Below are 14,831 nucleotides of genomic sequence, written 5' to 3' on the forward strand. Positions count from 1 at the left end.
GTAGGTGTGTCTTCCTCGTGTTCTGGCTCTAAAGGTGGTGACTAAGGTCTCTTGGGCCTGCTCACGGGGCTGACACATGCTGGTCAGAAGAATCGGGTCAGTCTTGTGTTCTACAATGTTGAAAGGACAGGATTTCAGGTGCTCAGACATGGAGGCAACTTCATTAAACTCCCAGCTCTTGACTTTGGAGAAGAGGCTGCTGAACTGCCAGATCTTTCTGTGAACTCTCCAGGAGGTGCCTCCGTGGGAATACCTCTTCTTCTTCCACTGCAGGAGGACCATCCCTCTCTCTTAGCTGTTTTAATAGTACAAATCCTGTTTAAAATTCTAAGTTGCTATAGAGGTTTATTTATATTTATTTATTTATTTTTACATCTGATCTTATTTATTTGTTACTCTTAGAACATCTCATTTTTGACTGGACTTAGATTTAGAAGTGGATGCTCTCTCAGAGAAGACAGTCTCCATCTCTTGGCAATCTGTTCCTGGCCATTTTTCTTTAGCCTCCTTCATTCTCTTGGCCAAAAGTTTAGCATATTCTGCAGACTCTTCCTTATTTTTCTTAGTATGCTGTTTCTTCAGAGCAATATGCCAACATTTGTGTTGCAGAACACATGGAGTAGGAAGATGCTGAATCTTGGGTGCTTTGGTCCTAGGTTTCTTACCTTCTTTGTTTAGGGGTTTTCTCACAACATACTGGCAGACATCATCTTCTTTAGAGAGGTTGAAAAGTTTGTGGATTCTGCTAGCTCTTTTGGGCCCCAGGTGACAAGGCACAGTAGTATCAGTGAGTCCAGGAATATCCTTCTCCCCGTTTTTTACAGTGGCCAAGTTGAGAACACAGATTGGCATCCACAATGCAGTGCCGTACAGATTTGCGCTTTCTCCAGTCTTCCTTGGTCTATAACAGGAATGCTCCTTACTCAGTAGCAGGTGGACTTGGCCATGGGTCAAGACCCCCTGCTTCATGGGGAAACTATGTTTGTCATTCCTACCGCTGATTCGGATCACATAACTCTTCCATTCTTCACCAAGAACGTCAAAGGAAACTTCTCTGGCCATAAGCTTCTCATAAAAGGTACTAATTTTCCAGTCATCATCCACTTCAATGAGTTTCTGGAAGCTAGTGGCCGGGAAAGAGATGCAGCTGACCGCCTCCGAGACTACTGCTATAGTTTTTTTTTTTTTTTAAGCTCTTTATTAGAATATAATTGCTTTACACTCTTGTACCAGTTTTTGAGGTACACCAAAGTGAATCAGCTGTATTTATACATATATCCTCATATCCCCTCCCTCCTGCGACTCCCTCCCACCCTTCCTGTCCTGGCCCTCTAAAGCATTACCCATCATCGAGCTGAACTTCCTTTGTTATACAGCAACTTCCCACTAGCTATTTTACAGTTGGTAGTGTATATATGTCTATGCTACTCTCTTACTTCATCCCAGCTTCCCCTTTGCCCCACACCCCCCCAACCCCGTGTCCTCCAGTCCATTCTCTGCATCTGCATCCTTATTCTTGCCCTGTCACTGGGTTCATCAGTATCATTTTTTTTTTTTTTTAGATTCTGTATATATGAGATAGCATACAGTATTTGTTTTTCTCTTTCTGGCTTACTTCACTCTGTATGACAGACTCTAGGTCTATCCACCTCATTACATATAGCTCCATTTCATTCCTTTTTATGGCTGAGTAATATTCCATTGTATATATGTGCCACATCTTCTTTATCCATTCATCTGTTGATGGGCATTTAGGTTGCTTCCATGTCCTGGCTATTGTAAATAGTGCTGCAATGAACATTATGGTACATGTTTCTTTTTGGATTATGGTTTTCTCTGGGTATATGCCCAGTAGTGGGATTACTGGATCATATGGTAGTTCTATTTGTAGTTTTCTAAGGAACCTTGAAACTGTTTTCCATAGTGGCTGTACCAACTTACATTCCCACCAACAGTGCAGGGGAATTCCCTTTTCTCCACACCCTCTCCAACATTTACTGTTTCTAGATTTTTTGTTGATGGTCATTCTGACTAGTGTGAAGCGATAGCTCATTGTGGCTTTGACTTGCATTTCTCTAATGGTTAGTGATGCTGAGCCATCTGTATGTCTTCTTTGGAGAAATGTCTATTTAGGTCTTCCACCCATTTGTGGATTGGGCTATTTGCTTTCTTTGGTATTAAGCTGCATGAGCTGCTTGTATATTTTGGAGATTAATCCTTTGTCCTTTGCTTCATTGGCAAGTATTTTCTCTCACTCTGAGGGTTGTCTTCTTGTCTTGTTTATGGTTTCTTTCACTGTGCAAAAGCTTTTGTTTCATTAGGTCCCATTTATTTATTCTTGATTTTATTTCCATGATTCTAGGAGGTGGGTCAAAAAGGATCTTGCTTTGATGGATGTCATAGAGTGTTCTGCCTATGTTTTCCTCTAGGAGTTTGATAGTGTCTGGCCTTACATGTAGGTCTTTTATCCATTTGGAGTTTATTTTTGTGTATGGTGTTAGGAAGTGTTCTAATTTCATTCTTTGACATGTTGCTGTCCAATTTTCCCAGCACCACTTATTGAAGAGGCTGTCTTTTTTCCATTGTATACTCGTGCCTCCTTTGTCAAAGATAAGGTGCCCATGTGTGCTTGGGTTTACCTCTGAGTTCTCTATTCTGTTCCATTGATCTTCCTTTCTCTTTTTGTGCCAGTACCATAGTGTCTTGATCACTGTGGCCTTTTAATATAGTTTGAAGTCAGGAAGCCTGATTCCACCAACTCCATCTTTCCTTCTCAAGATTGCTTTGGTTATTCGGGGTCTTTTGCGTTTCATAAGATTTCTTGCTCTAGTTCTGTGAAAAATGCCATTGGTAATTTGATAGGGCTTGCATTGAATCTGTAAATTGCTTTGGATAGTATACTCATTTTCACAATGTTGATTCTTCGAATCCAAGAACATGGTATGTCCCTCCATCTGTTTTTATCATCTTTGATATCTTTCATCAGTGTCTTATAGTTTTCTGCATACAGGTCTTTTGCCTCCTTAGGCAGGTTTATTCCTAGCTATTTTATTCTTTTTGTTGCAATGGTAAATGGGAGAGTTTCCTTAATTTCTCTTTCTGCTCTTCCGTTGTTAGTGTATAGGAATGCAAGAGATTTCTGTGCATGAATTTTGTATCCTGCTACTTTACTAAACTCATCAATTAGTGCTAGCAGTTTTCTGGTAGAGTCTTTAGGGTTTTCTATGTATAATATCATGTCATCTGCAAAGAGTGACAATTTTACTTCTTTTCCAATTTGGATTCCTTTGATTTCTTTTTCTTCTCTGATTGCTGTGGCTAAAACTTCCAAAACTATGTTGAATAATAATGGTGAGAGTGGGCACCCTTGTCTCATTCGTGTTCTTAGAGGGAATACTTTCAGTTTTTCCCCATTTAGAATGATGTTGGCTTTTGGTTTCTCATATATGGCTTTTATTATGTTGAGGTAATTTCCTTCTATACCCATTTTCTGGAGAGTTTTTATCATAAATGGGTGTTGAATTTTGTCGAGAGCTTTTTCTGCATCTATTGAGGTTATCATATGGCTTTTATCCTTCAGTTTGTTGATATGATGTATCACATTGATTGATTTGTGTATATTGAAGAATCCTTGCATCCCAGGGATAAACCCCACTCGATCGTGGTGTATGATCTTTTTAATGTGCTGTTGGATTCTGTTAGCTAGTATTTTGTTGAGGGTTTTTGCATCTATATTCATCAGTGATATTGGTCTGTAATTTTCTTTTTTTGTGACATCTTTGCCTGATTTTGGTATCAGGGTGATGGTGGCCTCATAGAATGAGTTTGGGAGTGTTCCTGCTCCTGCTGTATTTTGGAAGAGTTTGAGAAGGATAGGTGTTAGCTCTTCTCTAAATGTTTGACAGAATTAGCCTGTGAATCCATCTGGCCCTGGGCTTTTGTGTGTTGGGAGAATTTTAATCACAGTCTCAATTTCAGTGCTTGTGATTGGTCTGTTCATATTTTCTATTTCTTCCTGGTTCAGTCTTGGAAGATTATATTTTTCTAAGAATTTATCCATTTCTTCCAGGTTATCCAATTGATTGGCATATAGTTGCTGGTAGTAGTCTCTCATGATCTTTTGTATTTCTGAGGTGTCCATTGTTACTTCTCCTTTTTCATTTCTAATTCTATTGATTTGCATTTCTCCCTTTTTTTCCTGATGAGTCTGGCTAATGGTTTATCAATTTTGTCTATCTTCTCAAAGAACCAGCTTTTAGTTTCATAGATCTTTGCTATTGCTTCCTTCCTTTCTTTTTCATTTATTTCTGATCTGATCTTTATGATTTCTTTCTTTCTGCTCACTTTGGGGTTTCTTTGTTCTTCTTTCTCTAATTGTTTTAGGTGTAAGGTTAGGTTGTTTATTTGATATTTTTCTTGTTTCTTGGGGTAGGCCTGTATTGCTATAAACTTCCCTCTTAGAACTGTTTTTGCTGTGTCCCACAGGTTTTGGGTTGTTGTGTTTTCATTGTCATTTGTTTCTAGATAGTTTTCATTTCCTCTTTGATTTCTTTAGTGGTTTCTTGCTTGTTTAATAGTGTATTGTTTAGCCTCCATGTGTTTGTATTTGTTGCAGTTTTTTTCCTGTAATTGATATCTAGTCTCATGGTGTTGTGGTCAGAGAAGATGCTTGATATGATTTCAATTTTCTTGAATTTACCAAGGCTTGATTTGTGACCCAGGATGTGATCTCTCCTGGAGAATGTTCCATGTGCACTTGAGAAGAAAGTGTATTCTGTCATTTTTGGATGGAATGTCCTATAAATATCAATTATCGAGATGGTCTAATGTGTCATTTAAAGCTTGTGTGTCCTTATTTATTTTCTGTTTGGATTATCTGTCCATTGATGTAAGTGGGCTGTTAAAGTCTCCTACTTTCATTGTGTAACTGTTGATGTCCCCTTTTATGGCTGTTAGCATTTGCCTTATGTACTGAGGTGCTCTTATGTTGGGTTCATAGATATATGTGATATGTTCTTCTTGGATGGATCCCTTGATCATTATGTAGTGACATTCCTTGTCTCTTGTAATAGTCTTTAAAGTCTACTGTGTCTGATATGTGTATTGCTACTTCAGCTTTCTTTTGACTTCCATTTGCAAGGAATATCTTTTTCCATCCCATTACTTTCTGTCTATATGTGTCCCTTGGTCTGAAGTGGGTTTCTTGTAGGCAGCATATAGAAGGGTCTTGTTTTTGTATGCATTCAGCCAGTCTGTGCCTTTTGGTTGGAGCATTTAATCCATTTACATTTAAGGTGATTATTGACATGTGTGTTCCTATTACCATTTTCTTAATTGTTTTGGGTTTGTTTCTGTAGGTCTTTTCCTTCTCTTGTGTTTCCTACTTAGAAAAGTTCCTTTAGCACTTGTTGTAAGGCTGGTTTGGTGGTGCTGAATTCTCCTACCTTTTGCTTCTCTGTAAAGCTTTTGATTTCCCCATTGAACCTGAATGAGATTCTTGCTGGGTAGAGTATTCTTGGCTGTAGGTTTTTCTCTTTCAGGACTTTCAGTATATCCTGCCATTCTCTTCTGGCCTGCAGAGTTTCTGCAGAAAGATCAGCTGTTATCCTTATGGATTTTCCCTTATATGTTGTTTGTTGCTTTTCTCTTGCTGCTTTTAGTATTTTTTCTTTGTGTTTAATTGTTGTTAGTTTGATTAATATGTGCCTCAGTGTATTTCTCCTTGGGTTTATTCTATATGGGACTCTCTGTGCTTCTTGGACTTGATTAATTATTTCCTTTCCCATGTTGGGGAAGTTTTCCACTATAACCTCTTCAAATATTTTCTCAGACCCTTTCTTTTTTTCTTCTTCTTCTGGGATGTCTATGATTCGAATGTTGGTACACTTAATGTTGTCACCAGGGTCTCTGAGACTGTCTTCCATTCTTTTTATTCTTTTTTCTCTTTCCCGCTCTGTGGCAGTTATTTCCCCCATTCTATCTTCCACCTCACTTTGTCGTTCTTCTGCTTCCATTATTGTGCCATTTATACCATCTAGATTATTTTTAATTTTGGTTATTTTGTTGTCCGTTACTGTTTGTTTGCTCTTTAGTTCTTCTGAGTCCTTATTAACTGTTTCTTGCATTTTCTGTATTTTGTTATTGAGATTTTGGATCATCTTTACTATCTTTACTCTGAATTCTTTTTCAGGCAATTTTCCTATTTCCTCTTCATTTATTTGGTCTTGTGGGGTTTAGTCTTTCTCCTTTGCCTGCATGGTGTTTCTTTGTCTTCTCATTTTGTCTAATTTATAGGATTTGCTGTCTCCTTTCCCCATGCTGCCTAGTAGTAATTCCTCTTGTTTCTGCCCTTTGCCCCCTGTGGTAGGATTTTTCCAGTGTCTTGAGTAGGCTTCCTGGTGGGGGGGTCTGGTGTCTACTTTCTGGTGTGTGGCTCTGTGTCTTTTCTCTCTGATGAGCCGGGCCATGCCAAGAGGTGTGTTTTAGGGTATCTGTGAGGTTAATATGGCTTTAGGTAGTCTCTGTGCTGATGGGTGGGTTTGTGTTCCTGTCTTGTTTGTAGTTTGATGTGAGGTGTCCAACACTGGCAGTTGCAGACAGTTGAATGAATCCAAATCTTAGACTCTGATACAGGGCTTTGTGAGAGTTCTCTGCAGTTAATCTTCCCTATGTCTGAGGGCTTCCTAGTAGTCTAGCATCCTGAATTCAGTGCTCCCTCCACAGAGCCTCCTACTTGACTTCTGATGGAGTAGTCCAGACTTCAGAGGTTGCTTGTCCTGGCAGTAAAGGGTTTTAAAGAAGACTGTCCAAGCCCCAGACTAATGGCAGAGTGTGGAGTCGAACAAATACTAAGTCAATGAACCACATACATGTATAAGACACACAAATGCTGAATCCAGTAGTACATAAGGCACTAGAAAGAGCTGACAGAAGAATCCCAGTATGCCATCAGACAATCAAAGAGAAAACCAACAGAAATTCAACAGCAAAAAACAAACAAACAAAAAAAAACAACAAAAAAACCCCACACACAAATGCAAATCCAGGGAGGTTTTGAAAGCTAGGATCAGATATAATAAAGAGCAAGAGTACCACCAGACAGACTGAAGATTCTTGGAATGAAATCAGACAATTATACTTAGAACTAAGATAAAGACAAAACCTAATAATAAAAAGCAAAGCAGTGTGTCATATGGAGAATAAAGCAAGGAAACACAGCAGACTGATAATATTGCTTATAAGTATATTAAGATAAAATAAACTGAAAAAGAATAGAAGACAAGACAACAGAAGAGCGTAGTGTGACTGGAAATATGAGAAGAAAAAGAGAGAAATAGAAATGTATAAAAGATAGAGATGAAAAGAAGGTAGGAGAGATACAGTCAGCACTACAAAAAACTTAGCTAGAAATAGAAGTATATTAAAAGGCTAAAAATAAAAATAGAATAAAAAATATGTTATAAAACATGTAGATCCCTTAGGACTAAATCATAATTAATAAAAAACAAACAAACAAACAAAAACTAGAACTGATCCCAGAATGGACCAGATCAATAGAATTAGTGATAATATTTCTGTTTCCTTGGGGTCTCAGTTGTAAGTGTCCTTCTATTCGTCTTGGGATTTTTGTATTACTCTGCGACCAGCAGAATTTCCTTTATTGTTTGTCTGTAAGCACCAGTGTGTGGGGAGAGAGAGGGTACAATAGTGGCTCCTTTCCCTGGGAGTGAGTGAGCAGTGGCACCCTGCCTGGGCTGTGGCAGCTTGGGAGGCTCAGGCTGTGAGAGCAACTCCAACCATGGCTCCTCCCCCCTGCTTTGACTCTGTCAGGGTGCCCTGCCTGGGTCACAGTGGCTCAGTCCACCGTGGTGGTGCCTGTTGCAGAGGGACGCCAGTGGCTCAGGTGTAAACAGAATGTCTCCAGAGCTGGGCCACTCTGTGGACTTTTGGCTCTCAGCTGCAGGCACTCTAGGCCAGCCCTGCGCGGGGGCCTTTGTCATCCCTGAGTGTGTTACCCAGGCCCAGAGGGGTCCTTCCTTTGTCTGTTGCAGGCACTGAGAGAGAGGCTACACCCGCGGCTCCTCCCTGCTGCTTGTGAGTAAGCAGTATCAAGACACCGCCATGACCACCCAGCTTTCCATGGTAGGCATTCTCCGCTGTGGATTTCTTCCCTCCTGTCCTCTCAGTCCGTCTCCCCACTGCCAACAATGTTTCTCCCCCTGAACCAATTCTCCAGTTCCCACGTTCCAGATCCCAGACCCCCTGTTCAGCTGTGAACCGATGTCTCAGTCCAGACATGCTGAGCCATGGTGCAACCCTCCATGTGTTTCTTACTCTTTCCCATCTGCCACAGCTCAGCCGCTTCACCCTCCTTGAACAGTCCCAATGCCTCCCTTCTGACCCAGGGAAATTCCCCATTGGAGAAGGGGTTTCTCCATCAGATAAGGGACGTTTCCCCAAAGTCGGCAATTTCCCCTCTGTTTCAGATTCCCCCGCTCTAGGGTGTGGGACCCGTCCCTTTCCTTTCTTCCCCTCCTCTTTCTCCTTTTCTTTTTTCCCTCTGTCCTACCCAGTTATGTTGGGATCTTTGCAGTCCTTTCTGGTGTCTGAGGTTGTTTGCTGCTGTTCAGCTGGTTCTCTGTGGGAATTATTGTGTCTTTTGGTGTATTCCTGATGCATCTGTGGAGAGGGATGCATTTCACGTTCTTCTACTTCTCCTCCATCTTTCTTCCTACTTATTTCTGCTATAGAGTTTTGATCAAAACTGATGGCCCTTCAATTTCTGCTTCTTAGGATTTATTTTGGCTCAGAAATTATCTTATTTCAGGTCTTCAGATCAATGTCTTTGATCTTATAATTTTTTTTTACATTCAGATCCTTTCGAGGATATGATACAAAATTAGAGATTTATAATAATTAATCACTTACTTTTTTTAGGGCTTTTGACTTCACCAATTCTGTGGTGCCTACTTAACCTTGTCTTTGACCCAGGTTAGGAACAGTGGTTGACCCAGAAAGTTGCTTCTCATCAGTCCTGCTGCACAGGGAGAATTTTCAGGATCTATACCATCACAACTGTTGTTGAAGGAAGTTTAGGAGTTAGTGATATAAGTTAATGGTCTCAGAATCCTATTGTAATTAGGTGATTTATATGACATTGCAAAGAAATCAGTCAGTAAACACTCCTCAGGGCAAAGTGATAATGGATAAATAGCTTAATTCTCAAATTTATGGATGTGGGAAGAGACACATTATGTCTCAGGTTGGCACATCATGCCGTGTGCTCCTACACAGGTGTGGCTCCTACATCTGATGCCTTGGTTCCTCACAGATAGAATGAGTTTGGTCTATTAACTCTCTCTTTTATTAAATATCTCTTGGTTTATGAAAGAAATATCAGAGCTACAGCAACTTATCTTTGAGGAACATATAAATCTCAGAAGTTTGCAGTCCCAAGTTGTCAGAGAAAGTGTAGAATCTGGAACACAAATATGTATTCTACTTGCTAGGGTCATTGGTGGTCATCTGAAGCTTTTTTATTGGTTGGGTAGCAGTGGGACATAGGAAAGGGCAGGTGGCAGCATCTTTTCACTTTCTGAATGAAAGTTTAGATTGCTCATATGTCATGTATTCTGTTTAAAATGAAGGTTCACACTAAGGAAAGACAGAGGAAGAAGAAGACCTTACATCTCAGTTTCCTATGGCTCAGGAAACATTTGTATCAAGGAAAATAATAATAAAATTTTCAAATTAATTTTTTGCTTACTTTTCATAAAGACCTACTTTTAATAGGATTGATTAGACATTTGGAGATTGAAGTATAAGCAGAAGCACAGTTCACAGATTTGTTAATTATTCCTCTGTTGTGGACCTCAATTAGTTTGATCTTTAATGATAGGAAGCATACTCAGAAAGAAATGAACTTTGTTAAAGTGAGCTGCTTACCTGTTATCGACTCTGAGCTCCAGAAACTCTCCTCATTCCCTATTTATAAAAGAATGTGTGTTCTTCGTAGAAAAAATTTCTGATATAAATTAAGAAAACAAAAATCCTTTATACTGCTACCATCAGGGAGAACTACTGTTAATACTTTTTTCTATTCTTAATTTTGTACATTATTGAGATTATATTGAATGTATAAACTTACCGTGCTTTTAATATAAGCATTTTCCACTTTTATTGCAAATTCTTCATGAACAAGTTTAATGCTTGCATAATATTCTGTTGGCTCCTGGTTTAATGCCTACCACCCACTTAATATTCATATCGTAGAATGGTTAGGAAACCATGGTGTGGATTTTGAGTGGAGTTGACCCTTCTGGGTATTAGCAAGCAATAGGGTGAGCAATCTAAACAGCAGGCAGCTGCAATAGATCCACTCCTAGGCCAATTTACCCAAGCTACCAGGAAAGTGAGCTTTGCCTTTTCTGGCTAAAAGTTCCTTTCTAATAATGATGCAGTTTATGAATGCACAAAACTCCATGTGTTTGTTTATATAGATTGTTACCAAGTCAGCTGTGGGAACAATGGATCTGCCATACCTAAGTCATTCCTGAGCACTCAGCTACATGAAATCCTCAATATATAAACCCCAGTTCATTCCCTGTGTCATTTACACTTCACTAGCTCAGCGGGCCCTTCCCCAAACCCTCCATAAGGTACAGCTAACTAGAAAATATTGCTCCACTCCTAGTTAGTACTTACTTCATTACATACGGACTCTTTTCAAAATATATGTAGTATAAGGAGGAAGGCCCAATCTTAGGACAGCAGAAAGAGGTGCATATTCAATTTAATTTTTGCAGACACCTTAGCCCTACTAGGTTACCTACTCCTACAGAGGTCTTGGGGAACATCACTTCTGTACTTTCAATAATGTAAAATCTCTGCAGTGTTTTTCTCCCTCTTTTATCTGATTTTCTACAAGTTTGTACTTATCAGTATATTCTATCCTGAATTTACTAACATTTTGTTTCTAACCATACTTGATATTGTTCCTCTTCCATTATTGATAGATCTGATCAACACCATCTAACACACTACCCAATACATCCCAGTATATAAGGACACTATTCTATAATATGAACATTAAGTTCTGACTATTAAGCTTTTTTTTGTATGTGATTTGGATTAGTTTTTAGGACATAGTCCCTGAAATAAAATTACTAGATTAAACTTTAGGAACATTTTAAGGTCCTGATATATATTTCCAAAGTTCTTTCCAGTATGCCAGCATATAGTATACATATGAAATAATTATTGAATGTGATGCCAGGATTGTGACTGTAGTTGTGAGGAAGGATCTCTTTGATATATGTCTTTTTATGTATATTTGTGATTATCTATGAGAGATTTTTAATTTGAAGCCTTATGGTGAAATGAGGAAGGATGATCCCCACCCCAGTACACAAATGAGTGATAGTACATTTACTCTGTGGTTAATTTAAGCATGCAATAAATATAACAACCATGATTACCAGAAATAGCATTCCAGTATCCATTTACTGTTCATCTCTGAGCAACCAGTAAGCATCTTTTGTTTATTATGCCAAGAGAACTGTTGCTCTTCCAGTTTGAATTCTCTCTAAAATGGCCTTTTCCAAGTACCAAAATAATCTTTCACATGTTCCATTCTATTTCCAACTCCCTCTCAATTGGAACTAGTCCTTTTCTTGCTTAAGGACATTACTATTTGTAGAAACATCTTGTTTTTGTCATCTGTGAATACTCAAAAAATTCCTAAAATCCTCAATGTTTATTGATATATTGGTAAAATATATTGATTTTACTATTATGTTTTTGGTTGAATGCTTCTTTCTTATTCCTTGGGAATTGCTCCTTCCTGCTCTCTCTTCTAGGATTTTTTAAAATTAATTTGTATTGAAGTATAGTTGATTTACAATGTTGTGTTAGTTTCTGCTGTACAGCAAAGTGAATCAATTATACATATACATATGTCCACTCTTTTCTAGATTCTATCCCCATATAGGTCATTACAGAGTTTTGGGTAGAGTTCTCTGTGCTATACAGTAGGTCCTCATTAGTTATCTATTTTATGTTTAGTGCTGTGTATATGTCAATCCCAATTTCCTGATTTATCTCCACCTCCAACCCTTTCCTGCTTGGTATCCATAAGTTTGTTTTCTACATCTGTGATTCTATTTCTGTTTTGTAAATAGATTCATTTGTACCCTTTTTTTAGATTCCACACATAAGCAATATCATATATTTGTCTTTCTCTGTCTGACTTACTGCACTCAGTATGACAGTCTCTAGATCTATCCATGTCATTGCAAATGGCGTTATTTTGTTCTTTTTTATGACTGAGTAGTATTCCATTGCATATATGTACCACATCTTTTTTATCTGTTCCTCTGTTGATGGACTTTTAGGTTGCTTCCATTCCTGGCTGTTGTAAATAGTGCTGCAGTGAACACTGGGGTGCATGTATCTTTTCGAATTATGGTTTTCTCCAGATACATGCCCAGGAGTGGGATTTCTGTATCATACGGCAGCTCTATTTTTAGTTTTTTAAGGAACCTCCATACTGTTCTCCATGGTGGTTGTACCAAGTTACATTCCCACCAACAGTGTAGAGGGTTCCCTTTTCTCTACACCTTCTCCAGCATTTGTTGTTTGTAGATTTTGTGATGATGCCATTCTGACTGGTGTGAGGTGATGCCTCATTGCAGTTTTGATTTGCATTTCTCTAATGATTAGTGATGTTGAGCATCTTTTCATGTGCCTGTTGGCCATCTATATGTCTTCTTTGGAGAAGTGTCTATTTAGGTGTTCCTCCCATTTTTGGATTGGGTTGTTTGTTTTTTTGATAATGAGCTGTATGACCTGTTTGTATATTTTGGAGATTAATCCCTTGTTGGCTGCTTCATTTGTAAATATTTTCTCCCATTCTGTGAGTTGTCTTTTTTTTTTTTTATGGTTTCCTTTGCTGTGTGAAAGCTTTTAAGTTTAATTAAGTCCCATTTATTTATTTATTTAAAAAATTTTCATTACTCTAGAAGCTGGATCAAAAAAGATCTTACTGTGATTTATGTCAGAGAGTGTTCTGCTTATGTTTTCCCCTAAGAGTTTTATAGTATCTGGTATTACATTTAGGTATTTAATCCATTTTTAGTTTATTTTAGTATATGACATTAGAGGATTTTCTAATTTCATTCTTTTACATACAGCTGTCTAGTTTTCCCAGCACCACTTATTGAAGAGACAGTCTTTTCTCTGTTGTATAGTCTTTCCTCCTTTGTCATTGATTAGATGACCACAGGTGCATGGGTTTATCTCCAGGATTTCTATCCTGTTACATTGATCTATATTTCTGTTTTTGTGCCAGTACCACATTGTTTTGATGACTGTAGCTTCATAGTATAATCTGATGTGAGGGAGCCTGATTCCTCCAGCTCTGTTTTTCTTTCTCAAGATTGCTTTGGCTGTTTGGGGACTTTTGTGTTTCCATACAAATAGGAAAAATTTTGTTCTAATTATGTGAAACATGACATTGGTAATTTGAGAGGGATTGCATTGACTCTGTAGATTACATTGGGTAGTATAGGCATTTTGATAACATTGATTCTTCTAATCCAAAAGCATGGTATATCTCTCCATCTGTTTGTGTCATCTTTGAATTCTTTCATCAGTATCTTATAGTTTTCTGTGTACAGGCCTTTTGCTTCCTTGGTAGGTTTATTCCTAGGTATTTTATTCTTTCTAATATGATGATAAATGGGATTGTTTCCTTATTTTCTCTTTCTGATTTTTCATTGTTAGCATACAAGAAAGCAGATTTCTGTATTAATTTTGTATCCTGCAACTTTATGAAATTCATTGATGAGCTCTAGTAGTTTTCTGATAGCCTCTTTAGGATTTTCTATGTATAGTATGTCATCTGCAAACAGTGACAGTTTTACTTGTTCTTTTCCAATTTGGATTCCTTTTATTTCTTCTCTGAATGCCATGGCTGGGCCTTCCAAAATTATTAATATGTTGAATAGTAGTGGTGAGAGTAGACATCCTTGTTTTGTTCCTGATCTCAGAGGAAATGCTTTCAGTTTTTCACCGTTGAGAATGTTGTTTCCTGTGGGTTTGTTGTATATGGCCTTTATTATGTTGAGGTAGCTTTCCTCACTTTGTGGAAAGTTTTTATCATAAATGTATGTTGATTTTTGTCAAGCTTTTTCTGCATCTATTGATATGATCATATGGTTTTTATTCTTCAGTTTGTTAATGTGGTGTATCACATTGTTTCATTTATGTATGTTGCAGAATCCTTGCATCCCTGGGATAAATCCCACTTGATCATGGTGTATGATCCTTTTAATATGTTGTTGGATTCAGTTTGCTAGTGTTTTGTTGAGGATTTTTGCATCTGTATTCATCAGTGATATTAGCCTGTAATTTTCTTTTTTTGTGATATCTTTTTCTGGTTTTGGTATTAGGGTGTTAGTGTTCTCATAGAATGAGCTTGGGAGTGTTCCTTCCTCCGCAATTTTTTTGGAATAGTTTGAGAAGAATAGGTGTTAACTCTTCTCTAAATGTTTGATAGAATTTGACTTTTGTTTGTTGGAAGTTTTTAAATCACAGTTTCAAATTTTAGTACTTGTGATTGGTCTGTTCATATTTTCTGTTTCTTCCTGGTTCAGTCTTAGAAGGTTGTGCCTTTCTAAGAATTTGTCCATTTCTTCCAGATTGTCCATTTTATTGGTGTATAGTTGCTTCTAATAGTCTCTTATGACTGTCTGTATTTCTGTAGTGTCTATTGTAACTTCTTTTTCATTTCTAATTTTATTAATTTGAGTCTTCTCCCTTTTTTTCTTGAT

At 37.9% G+C, this 14,831-nt stretch overlaps 1 pseudogene; it reads right to left on the reverse strand.

Annotated features, from left to right (window-relative positions):
* Nucleotides 1-408: 408 nt before the first annotated feature.
* Nucleotides 409-14,831, reverse strand: part of LOC130844723 (40S ribosomal protein S6-like) — a 48,091-nt pseudogene continuing 33,668 nt past the window's right edge.

This window comes from Hippopotamus amphibius, chromosome 2 (assembly GCF_030028045.1).
Source record: "Hippopotamus amphibius kiboko isolate mHipAmp2 chromosome 2, mHipAmp2.hap2, whole genome shotgun sequence".
NCBI classification, from domain to species: Eukaryota; Metazoa; Chordata; class Mammalia; order Artiodactyla; family Hippopotamidae; genus Hippopotamus; species Hippopotamus amphibius.